We start from the raw sequence: 12,511 nt of genomic DNA on the forward strand, positions 1-12,511 counted from the left end.
TACTTTAACATGCAGAAAAGTGCGACTGAAAGTCATCGTATTTTGGTGGAAGTGTATGGTGACCATGCTCTAGCTGAGCGAACGTGTCAGAAGTGGTTTGCACGGTTTAGAAGTGGTGATTTCGGCTTGGCAGACCAAGAGCGAGCTGGACAGTCAAAAAAATTTCAAGACGAAGAATTGACAGCATTGCTCGAGCAGGATTCGTGTCAAACGCAGGAACAACTTGCAGCAGCATTAGGCGTTGATCAAACAACAGTCTCCAAACGCTTGAAAGCCATGGGAATGATTCAAAAGATGTCACATTGGGTTCCACATGAATTGAAAGACAGAGACGTTGAAAGACGAAAAACCATTTGCGAATTGCTGCTTCAACGACAGAGCAGAAAGGGGTTTCTGCATCGAATTATTACGGGTGATGAGAAGTGGATCCATTACGAGAACCCTAAACGAAAAAAGGCCTGGGTGAAACCAGGTGAACCAGGTCCATCACAACCAAAACGAGATATTCACTGTGCAAAGGTTATGCTGTGCATATGGTGGGATATGAAAGGTGTGGTGTACTATGAGCTGCTGCAACCGGGTGAAACTATGAATGGAGAACGTTATCGACGACAATTAATGCGTTTGAAGCAAGCTCTGGCCAGAACACGACCAGAATGGGAGAACAGACATGATAAACTTATTGTTCAACATGATAACGCTCGCCCACATGTCGCAAAACCGGTCAAAACCTATTTAGAAAATGTCGGATGGGAAGTTTTACCCCACCCGCCGTATTCACCAGACGTTGCTCCTTCGGACTACTACTTGTTCGATTGCATGAACAACGATTTGATTGGACAGCGGTTTACTTCTTCAGAAGATATCGAAACATGGGTCTCTGACTGGATCGCTTCCAAGGATGAGGACTTCTTTCGCCACGGAATCCGTACATTGCCTGACAGATGGGCGAAAGTGGTGGCTAGCGATGGACAATATTTTTCTTAAGGTATTTATGTATTTTGTGTTTGTACTACAGCTTCAATGTGTGCGTACCAACCGCACGAATTAATTCCTAGACCAAATACAAATATACATCACATCTTCAACTAAATTATTATGCGTAGCTGCATCAGAAATTCCACATCTAACATCAATTCTTTCGACTGCTTGTGATAGATCTTATAGTTTTGAAGCCATGGCGTTTTAAATAACGGCATTTTGCATTTTGGATGGTTTTAACTCTAAAAGGAGACATTTCTTGATCTTTGTTTAAGGAATCACCTTCCGGAGTTTGCTCACTTTAATTTCTAAACATCCTATAGTTATCGTAGAGTTTGCAAAATTTCTTATAACTTTATTTTTAAAATTTTGACAAGAAGTGTTTTAAATACGATTTTTGGATAAGCGTAGAATATTAAAAAATAAGATCCATTTTTTCCACAAAAACTGTAACTAACGCGATGGCCTATGGAACCCGGAGGTTCAATGCAGCGTTCATAAAAGCTCTCCACTGACTTCCATTCATCTTTAGCCAACTGGATACAGTTTCTACTTTGTACTCCTACTTTTGCGAGATCCATCTTAACATTGTCCTCCCATTTGCGTCTAGGTATTCCTAATGGTCGTTTTCCGATTGGTCTTCCATTTAAGACTTTGAAAGAGTTCCTACTTTCTTCCATTCTGGCTACATGACCTGTCCACCTGAGCCTCCTAGACTTGATGACCCTAACAATATTTGGTAAACCGTATAAATTATGTAGTTCCTCGTTATGAAGCTTCCGCCATTCACCATTCCCGTTCCTCTTGGGTCCGAATATTCCTCTCAGTATCTTGTTCTCAAATCCTTTCAGTCTTTGTTCTTCCCTAGAGTAAGCGACCATGTTTCACAGTCATACAGAACAACAGGCATGATTATCGTTTTATATATTTTAAACTTCAAATTCCTCGAGAGAATTCGCAACGACAAGAGATTTTGAATTGAATAATAACACGAATTCTCCGCTTTTAGTCGACATTTAATTTCTTCGTGAATATGGTTTTCGTCTGTTAATATTGATCCTGGATATTTGAAAGTCTCCACTTTATCAAAAGCATTATTCAATATTTTAATACATCCATAATTTGCCGTATTACGTTCCCGATGAACTTCCTAGTATTTCGTTTTATCTTCATTTACTTTTAAACCCATGTCCCTGTAGGTTTAAAAGTGTTTAAACACTATTTTATTTATTTATTTATTTATTTATTTTGTACAGTGTGACGATATTATTGAAATATAAGACACTACACAAACTACTTATAAGAAAATGATTGTAATTTAATCTTTCCTTCAAAGCAACTATAATTATTTTTCAGAAATAGTCTACCCACCCACAAGTATACAATCATTTGCATATGATTGTTTCCTATCTCAACAGTGATCAGATCATTTTTTTTTACTGTTGTTTTTGACGTAATATATTTGCAGTCATCCCTTTTCTTTTAGCCAAGAAGGTTCAGAATATCCTTATATGATCCTGAATTGAACTATAAATTTTATGCCAATTTATATTACTTGAAATAGTGTGTAGTAATTTTATGTTATTCAAGGAGATCCGCAAGAAAGGAGCGAGATAGGAGTTGCCAATACCAGTGGCGGATCTAGAAGGTAAAAACTGGGGGACTGCCAGAACAAAGACTATGATAGGTATATCATGAGTTTACTATAAACTTTCAAAAATATGTAAATAATAGCTTACATCATTTTCGTCACTCAAAAACTGAGAGTGGGGCCTAGACCCCCAGCCCCGCGCGCTGGTAAATACACAGACATCTTGAAGTACGCGTACACACAGAACAATATTCTTTGTGGCTATATTGTTAGCGTACAAGTTTTCGGCACGGGAGACCTGAGTTCGATTCCCGCCGGCAGCTCATGTGGTTCAGATCCCATGTTAAGCTGTAGAAATAGTTCCACGTCTCCTATACATTGGCGCAAATCCCGGGTGGATGAGGGGGACATGCCCCTTCCAATCTTAGAACTGGGGGGACTGTCCCCCAATAATCCGATTTGAAACGTGTTGTTTGGGAAAAAAATGTGATGATTTATGTCCGATTGCCACAAAGGAAAGTGAGATGAAATTGATGTCCGCCCAGAATAAGCCTCAAATCTGCCCGTCTCCCAATGTTGATAACAACCCTGCTCCCTAATCCTCCACAGGATTGTTATTCAACTTCACAAATCATCCGTGAGTTGTCGTGTGTTACTTCTCAAAAATTTTCTTTTAAATGAATAAACTGTAAATTTAAACTTCACTATGGTGTAAATACTTTTTTTTTTTTTTTTTTTTTTAGAATACATGGTATTGTAGAATCTTTTTGAAAAAAATAATAAGGAAGATTATAGTCACAATTTTGTAGGTTTCTAAGACCGTCAAGTTTTACTCCATCCTAACACTTTTTGGTCATAAATATTTGTGGCTACTGTGACAATCATGTTTTATTTTTCTCTCATATTAATAAACTAGGATAAAATGAGAGACTGTCCTGTCTAAGTCGGTAACATTTCTTGGTTTCATGTGTCATAGATGAGTAATTTGTAGGGTAGGAAATTAAAATAAAAATATTTTTTAAAATATGAACAGATTTCAAAAAAGCATTAAAAGGTAGAAAATAATAATAATAAAGCACCTAAAAGTAGAAAATAACATATTACTATTATTTATAATAATATTTTGAAGTTGTGTCAAGCCGAAGAAATTAATGTTTAATATAAAATTATTTTGCTGATAATTTTATGAGGCATTAACATGTTTAGCTTGGCACGACTTCAAAAATTCTTTTTTACAGATAATGGTAATAAATTGCAATTTCTTCTTAGCGCTTTATTATTATTATTACTATTTTCTGCTTTTTGTCGCTTTTGTTATTTTCTGCTTTTTAGTGTATTTTTGAAATCAGCTTATATCTTTTTTTGTTTGTATTTTCTACTTTATAATGCGTTTTTGAAGTTAGTAATTTCTTTTAAGTATTTCTTTAAAATTTCTCCACACTTTTCTTACCCCAGTAATTTAGTTAGATATATAAAATAAAGGTAGGACAGTAACTTCCTATAAAATGAGCCTCCCTACGAAACGTGCATGAACAAATGCATAATAATTAATTATCAAAATTATTGAAATATCCTTGGGAATAGCTCATTACATTAATGAAAACTGGATCAAAATATCAGGTAGTCTAAAAAATAGTGAGCCTTTTGCGCACCTGATAGCGTTAGTGTATCAAATTGCAGGGTATATGCGCCGCAGCAGATCCAGCCTAACGTCATTAGACAGCTTTCTGTTGAAGTTAGTAGATGTGTAAAAATTGGTGGGATTCTTATAATCTAACGTAAGATAATTGCGCCATGAAAATAAGTTAACTTTCTACAATATTATGTTACATTTTACAACTTTATTTCGATCAAGGCGCAAATGCTGTGCAGCCCATACAGAAATTTGTAATGTTTATAAGCAAGATACATTATCAAAAGCAGCTGCAAAATAGATAATTAAGGGTGTTCACTACAACGAAATTAAACTACCGCTAATTTTAGAGTTTTTCTGTAATATCTTCAAAACAAATGAAAAAATTCAAAAAGCAAAAACGTAGTGCATTAGACAATATTATTTTCCATGTTATACGGTTATCACAACTCATCTATCTACTTTCGATTAGCAAGTGTCGATAGATTTAGCATTTTTTGCGGATTCTGTAAATAGGGCATACCGAAATATGCGGATTCTGTAAATAGAACATAGGTGAATTGTGGTGAAGATATCACATGCAAAATCGTATTGTCTAGTTCACTACGTTTCGGTTTTTAGAATATTTTTATTTGGTTTGAAGATATTACAGAAAAACTTTAAAATTAGCGGTAGTTTTAATTTCGCTGTAGTGAAGATCCTTAAGCGCCTTTCGTTATGGAAACTTTGATATCGAAGATAGAACTCGCAAGGGTAACCAATCACAGAAAAAAATGGATGATATTGTGGCCAAAGCCAAGCAGAGCGACAAAACCGGCATATAAGGAGTCACAACATCACCAACGAGCTATATATCCATCACAGTGTTACTATTACAAAAAGGAAGGAAAAGAAAAACTGGTTAATAAATAAAAATGAAATAAGGGTTATTACTTCAATATACTGCTAAATAATGAAAGTTTTTGTTTTTCAATTAAAAAAAGCACGTATTCGAGCATTAGTATATTTTTTTTTAAAAAAAGAAAAATTGCTAGAAATATATTAAAATCATTGTTTATTTTTCTTTATAAAATACTAATTTTATGTAATTTTTATCTTTTTCATATTAATAGCTATCGACAGTGGCGTTCTTGGACTGTGGTGTGTCAACAATGAAAACCGTGTATCGTTGTCATCAGGTATGTTTCTCAGCTTTATTATTATTATTTTAAATACACTTCTTGAGAAGGTTGTTGTTTTCAAACATTGTACTAAGACTGAGGCATATTACTATACATTTGCGTTACTGGTGCGTGATTTTGTTATTTAGGAATTTTAAAATAATATTGCCTGATAAAAGGACAGTTTCACTTCAGTGGTGGATCTAGGAGGTAAAAGCTAGGGGAGGGGGGAACAGCCGGACCCCAGACTATAATACTATATCCGATTTTTGATAAAATTCATTATGTAAATTCCTTCAACTTTTTCACATAACTCTATTATTTGGGGTTGCAATCAGTGAGGAATAAGGGGTCAAAGAAGTAAAATTAATCCTACGTTCCAAGTTTGCACATATGCATACAGACAATTTTGAAGGATAATCTACGTAAACAGTGTTCAATTTTGACAATGTATAGCGTACATTAAAAATAATCGATTATCTCCATATCTTAGTGTTAAAATATTCCAATAATGAGAAAGTGAATTTACCCCTCCCCTAATTTAAGGAATTTGTTACACGATCATTTTATGTTTTTTAAAAAATGTTTGATTTTGATGCAATATTAATACAGACACAAACGCAAACTAACACACACACACACACACACACATTATAATTTTTTTAAAAAGTAGCTTCCATAAAATAAAATCATTCAATTTCGGTTATCATAGAATATGTTGTATTTTTTTCTGAGAACCTCAATCTTCTTTACTGGTAAATTAGAATGGCTCAATAATGAAAAAATAAACCCTCTTCCCTTATTGTAAATAACATATTTTCCTGAAAACTATGTAAAAGTATTCCAATTTTTGTAAAACATAATGTGTATTTGATTAGAGACGTATTCGTGTAGTTTGGGGTTATTATTAAGGGTCTTCACTACAGCGAAATTAAACTACTGCTAATTTTTAGAGTTTTTCTGTAATATCTTCAAAACAAATAAAAATATTCGAAAAGCAGAAACGTAGTGAACTAGACAATGCGATTTTGCATGTGATTTCTTTACCACAATTAACCTATCTGCTTTTGGTACGCCAGTATTTACAGAACCCGCAAAAAATGTTAAATCTGTCTACAGTTGCAAATTGAAAGCAGATAAATGAGTTGTGATAACGGTATCACATGCAAAATCGTATTGTCTAGTTCACTACGTTTCTACTTTTCGAATATTTTTATTTGTTTTGAAGATATTACAGAAAAAATCTAAAATTAGCAGTAGTTTAATTTCCCTGTAGTCAAGATCCTTAATGAGAGAGGAAACCAAAAAAAAAGACAATGTTCGCTTTAATAATGCATAGTATCACTAGTTCAAGATCTAGCACACAATAGAACAAGTTTGATTTGCTCTCTTTGCTGAATATTAGGGTTTCTACTCGTCCCGATTTTGTTGTAACAGTCTCGATTTTAGAGAAAAATATCTCTTGTACCGATGTGCCTCTGTCTGGACTTTACAAAATATCGACTTTCATATTTATTGATGAAATTGGTAACTACCATTATTAATATTAATATTATTATAACTTTTTTCTACATTATTTATACAGTCTTCATAATAAGAGGAAAACTCACAAAGCGTTAACCAGGTAACAATGTGCCTGGCCACAGAAAGTGTTTTAAGCTCACTTTGCAATTGGTGAAGATTGACTTCTCAAGGGAGCAACAAGTAACCAGAAATATACAATTAAATGTGAGAAGCAGCAGCAGCAACAGTAGACTTGGGACGTATTTCTCAAAACTACTAGTCTTGTAATACTAGTGTGAAATTTTTCAAAATCAAACATTTTACATTTTATGTTATAATGTTATCATGATTTTATGGTGCATTCAATAATATCAAAAAATCACGACAACTTAGGGAAATCAACATTAATATTTAGAAATGACTGCTATTGTAGTGTTTCTGCTTCATGATACAGTATTTGACGACTTGTAAAAACATATTGTAAGACCAGTAACTTTGAGAAATATGTTCCTGGAAGTGGCTGCAGCTGAAGTAATAATAATAACAACAAACAGTGCTGTTGCTACAATAAAAATTAAAGTATTCGGATAGTTATCTATTTATATTATTTTACTTTGCATGTATTTAGGTATGTAGCATATAGGTCTATACATGGGCTACATACTATTCAAATTGACCATATTGTTATATATAATTTCAAAGTTTCTTTTTCATTGTTTTCAGGATTTGCATAATGTAGACAGATCATCAACACACCTTTTGATTCACTGAAACATCAGCAGTGTTGCCAATTCAGAGTGTTAATTTATGAAAACTACCATTTTCCTAGTTCTCCCTTACAGAGGTCTCATCCAAATGGTTATCGGTGGGAATGAAAAACTCTTTTTTCTGCCCCATAGTTTCCAAGCTACTCCAACTAAACAAATTGAAAGTTAATAACAGAACATCCATACGTATGACTTTTGAGTCAATTTAAGTGATTTGCGAAAAAAAAACCTTCGGTAACATCTGGCAACACTATCTGGTTTCTAGTGTACTTCAATCGTTGATTCCTAGTTTAAAAAAATATGCATGAACAAAGCTTCATTTTACTATAACCATTATTTGTGTATCACTTCAGGTTCAAAAGTTCTACTTTCCCAAACTCAGGGTTGCATTGTATATTGGACACCCTGTATATATGATTCCCTTTTCACTATAGATAGACTTATATTGCATTGTTACGGAAAAAGAAATGCTGATATCTCTCCCCCCCTCACCGAATAGCTGAAGGAAGGTGGCAACCCTACTATACATAGAGTGAAAAATAATGCAGTCTGTGGGCTGTAGAGGGATTATCCGTTCTTTGACAGGGAATTCATGACAATGTACTCTTTTAATTATGCACTTAACAATACAATGTTAAAAAGAAGTATCGTTGAATATGTTTATTTCATTTCTAAGTTTGCCTAACTATTTTCTAAAGTCAGATTACATTAAGTAAGCCATAAAAAGTAAGTTTTTGTTTTCTACATTACCATGAAAAGAAGGCACCGAAAATGAAATAAAATCTTTCAGTTTAACGTCCCATGATTATATCATTTCGGCTAAGGGAGAGATGATTAAACTAAGTCAATGATGATGGAAAAATTGATGAAATGAGAAAGTGTAAGGAAACGGGAGTACCTCGAGAAAACCCACGGATACGATAATGTCCACTACAAGCTTACTTGGCCGGGGTTTACACCAGGGAACCTACACGCCAGAGGTAAGCGCCCTACCACAGAGCCACCGTGCCGATGAGATAAGAATTAACTGTATCTTGCTGTACAGTTAGAATATTTTAGCATCGTTATGGTTCTGTTATCTATTTTATAAATATCTATGTATAATGGAACTTGTATTCTATGAAATCACAGAGCTAAAACGATAGTCATTGATTGTAACGTAATTGAAACTTATAGTATGGACTGTTATGAAGTATGAATTTGATATTATTTCTTCTTTCTCTGAAAATTTAAAAGGCTAATAAAAATAATTCTCTAGTGTTATTAGTATTAAACGAAAAAATCCAGAGGTAAGAAATATGGGGCATTCAGAACACAAAGAAATAGGTCCAATTACCAAGCTTGTACGATAAAGAGACATAAAATTTGTACAGAACGATTACACACATGCAATTATTAACATTTTCTTTTTTAATATTATTAGAGTTATTTACAATATTTCGATACTTGTCTTTTAAGCTCTAAGAGAACTTCTTAGAAATGAAATAGGTTCAAAATGACCCAAAATTGGACATAATTCCCTTGTGTACTGATAGTACCGCATACCAATCAATAAATCTAACTTAGCTAAACAAAATAATGTGGCTGAGTGTAAAAACCTCATGCGTAGTTTCCCAGAAGATTTTGAAAAAAAAACATATTTCTTTTGTAAACCTAAAAAAAAAATATTTTGAACGAGTGCCATTCTACTTATTGAGATGAAACTGATGCTAAAATATATACTCATTAAGTTCTTCATTATATCAGCAGCAAGACACAGCACATAGTAGACTATGGATAATGAGATATAGTCTGAAAATGCCATTAACTCTTTAAATTTTAATTTCTGTTTAGTCAAAATACTCTCCAAATATAAGACATGTATCAGTTTCATCACGTATCAGATCTCATCAAGCAAAACAATAACATGCTAGGGGTAAATTTTGATGCGTACTTTTTTTGTTTTGTTTGTTTGTTTTTTTTAAGAAAAACGAGAAAACAAACTTTTGAGGCGCAAAAAGTTTGTCGTTCGATACCAATTAGGGATGCTCTTTTTTCGAAAAATCTGTTTTTCGATTTTTGGAAATTTCATTTTTCAATTTTTTGTTTTTTCAAAAAATTTCCGTTTTTCGAAAACTTTTTTCTTTTTTTGTTTTGGGAAAAAATTTCCGTTTCTTGTTTTTCGATTTTTTTCTTTTTTTGTTTTGGGAAAAATATTCCGTTTCTTGTTTTTCGAAAACTTTTTCGTTCTTGGTTTTTCATTTTTCGTTTTGGAGAAGGTATCTTTCAAAAAAATGTGTCTAGTTCTATATGCCAGTAATGTTGGCGTTTGAAAAAAAATTGCTGGAAGAAATTGTTATTTTTGCGTGTTGTAGCAAGATACGCACAGATTTGTCTTTTGCTAATGGCGACACACACATATATACGTATTTAAGCACATACTACTTATAAAAATATGAAATAATACGTAGAAGAACGCGCTTGCTAATACTTCGAAATTTTCGAAAACAAACTTTATTAATAGCTAGTGTACAACAAATACCAAACACTAGCAAAACAGCAACAGATAGTCAGTCACCAAGCCACTTGTTTAATTCTTGACATTTTTTTTTCTTCAACGGATCATTCTTCTTGTTAAAGAAACGAGACCTCGTGCGATTAAGCCATCTGGTGATCTCTATAGAATCCTCCCCTTCCAAAAAAAAAGAAGTGTTAATACTGACATTCGTATTCACGGCGCACCCATCACAACTTTTAGACACTGGATTTTTGACTTGTTTAACGGCGTACATTCCTTTTAAGGTAGAAGTGTGTGTGGCTTTCTTTTTCTTTAATTTTCAGTTTTATTTTACTTTTCTTCTAACAGAGCGTGTGGCTGGTTAAGACTGCAGCGGAAACACAAATCAATTACATACGCATATGCTTTATCGGTTGTTGCATCTATTCACTTAAGAGATGTAGGTACATATTGTAAAGAAACACGGAGTGGGGGAGATGGGAGGGAAGGTGAAATAGAATGAATGTATATATATTTTTTAAAACAAATAAATTAAAAGATGACAGGTACTCAGCATCTCATCAGAGAAACAGCTTTCAAGTTTAGAGGACTGCTAGTAAATCAAAGTGCAAGAACTGTGAACGTGAATGAAACACAAGTATCCAACAGAGTTGTGGAGAGTGATTACACTGAAAAAGCAACCGTAGGCATTAAATGACAAGAGAAAACTTATTGAAAGAGATTTTATTCAGAAATACTAGACAATAGATATCATAGCGAATAACGCTTACATTATATAGGTATAAGGGTACCAATTTATAATATGAGAAAAGGATCAACATTAGTTCCATTGAATCCAAAATCTGTAATTTTAAGAAGAATAGCCAATTTTTAAAAATCTAACTTGAAACATCTATTTTTATCAATACAGAAGCATAAATTTTAAAGTTCAACAAATATTATTTGTAGTGTTTTTGGCGATGTATCCATTTTGCGACTAAAAATATTTGGTATTAGTTTGACAAGGAATTATTGTTTAATCCGATACTATTTTATTTTATTTTATCATTAATTTGTATTATTTCAGTAGGTACGTTATATTGTATGCAATAGGTGTTTATTTTTTTCTGGCTGTTCACTGCACAGAAAAAAGTATTATTATTATTATTATTAGGGTCATTGTTTATCAGTGTTAGGAGTGTTATGTCACCATTAGAAGCCAAACAACAATGTATATAATGTGCTACTTAACAGTGTATTCGTTTACATACAGGTAGAGATGCAAAAAAGCTGGCTTTTTTGAATCGATGGTTTTTTGCACATAAAAAGCCGGCTTTTTTGGGAAAAAAAAAGAGAATTTTGGAAATTTTGGCTTTTTTCATTTTCATGATTTTTCTGTTTAAATAGCTTTCTTATAGTATACTCTAAAGGTAAATAAGATTCCATGACCTAATTGCCCTATTTCGCTCTGGAATTCACCATCATGATGGATGGAGCACATTGTTTATGAATTAAAGTAAACATAAAGTACGTAGTATTTGAGGGCAATTTTAGAAGCTATTTAACTTTATTTTAACTTCTGAATTATTGACATTTTTCTTCTCTAGATCATTTCTTTTTAGTCGTCCGTGTTTCACTTCTTAGAGCTTAGTACTCTAGCTTCTAGCACATAATTAAACTTATGTTTTTCAATATATTCATCAGAGCGTACGTTTTTCAATATATCTGTCAGAGCGTACGTTTTTCAATATATCTGTCAGAGCGTACTTCCACATTTCCGTTATTGTAGCTGTGCAATGATTTAACAATAATTTTCCGGACACAACCTTGAATACCATTTGATAGAAATAATCAATATCGGATTTAGAAAAATATTTGGGAGGAGTTTTTCTGAATAATGTTTGTTTTTTCTAAAAATTCCTAACTTTTATTTAAGAGGAGCTTAAGTTTATAAGTACAGGCATTACAAATATTTCGTTTCGTTTATATATTCAGCTATAATCTTCCAGATACAACATTGAAGACCATTTTATACTGATAATTAATGGCGGATTTAGAAAATTATTTTGGGAGGGGCTTTACTTATTAATGCTTATTTTTTTAAAAAAATCCTTTTTTTATTTGAGGACAGGTTGAAGTTTATGAGTAAAGGCAAAACTAATATTTAGTTTGTTTTAGAAATTCCGTAATTTCGGAGTAGAGGCTTCAATCCGAAAGACATCCCCACCCTAACCCTCTTCGCAAATCCATCACTGCTGGTAATTAGAAATAACAGATTTAAAAACGATTAGAAAGGAAGTCGGTCATGGTCGAATGCTGAGTTGAATCCCGGACTTCACGACAGAAGCGCGAAAGCTAACCACTCACTCATGTTTGTTGTGCTTAACGTAAATGTATTCT

The 12,511-nt window shown here is 33.1% G+C and overlaps 1 protein-coding gene across 2 annotated transcripts in view; it reads left to right on the forward strand.

The window, feature by feature from the left end:
• sr (zinc finger domain-containing protein striped) overlaps window positions 1-12,511 on the forward strand; it is a 619,548-nt gene that overhangs the window by 62,465 nt on the left and 544,572 nt on the right. For both annotated transcript variants that reach the window (XM_081762151.1, XM_081762177.1), the window contains exon 2: window positions 5,318-5,383. The gene's annotated coding sequence lies outside the window, so the exon portion shown is untranslated. The remainder of the gene's footprint in view (window positions 1-5,317; window positions 5,384-12,511) is intronic.

The sequence above is a fragment of the Thermobia domestica genome, chromosome 1 (genome assembly GCF_964235325.1).
Source record: "Thermobia domestica chromosome 1, izTheDome1.hap1.1, whole genome shotgun sequence".
In the NCBI taxonomy this organism is placed as follows: domain Eukaryota; kingdom Metazoa; phylum Arthropoda; class Insecta; order Zygentoma; family Lepismatidae; genus Thermobia; species Thermobia domestica.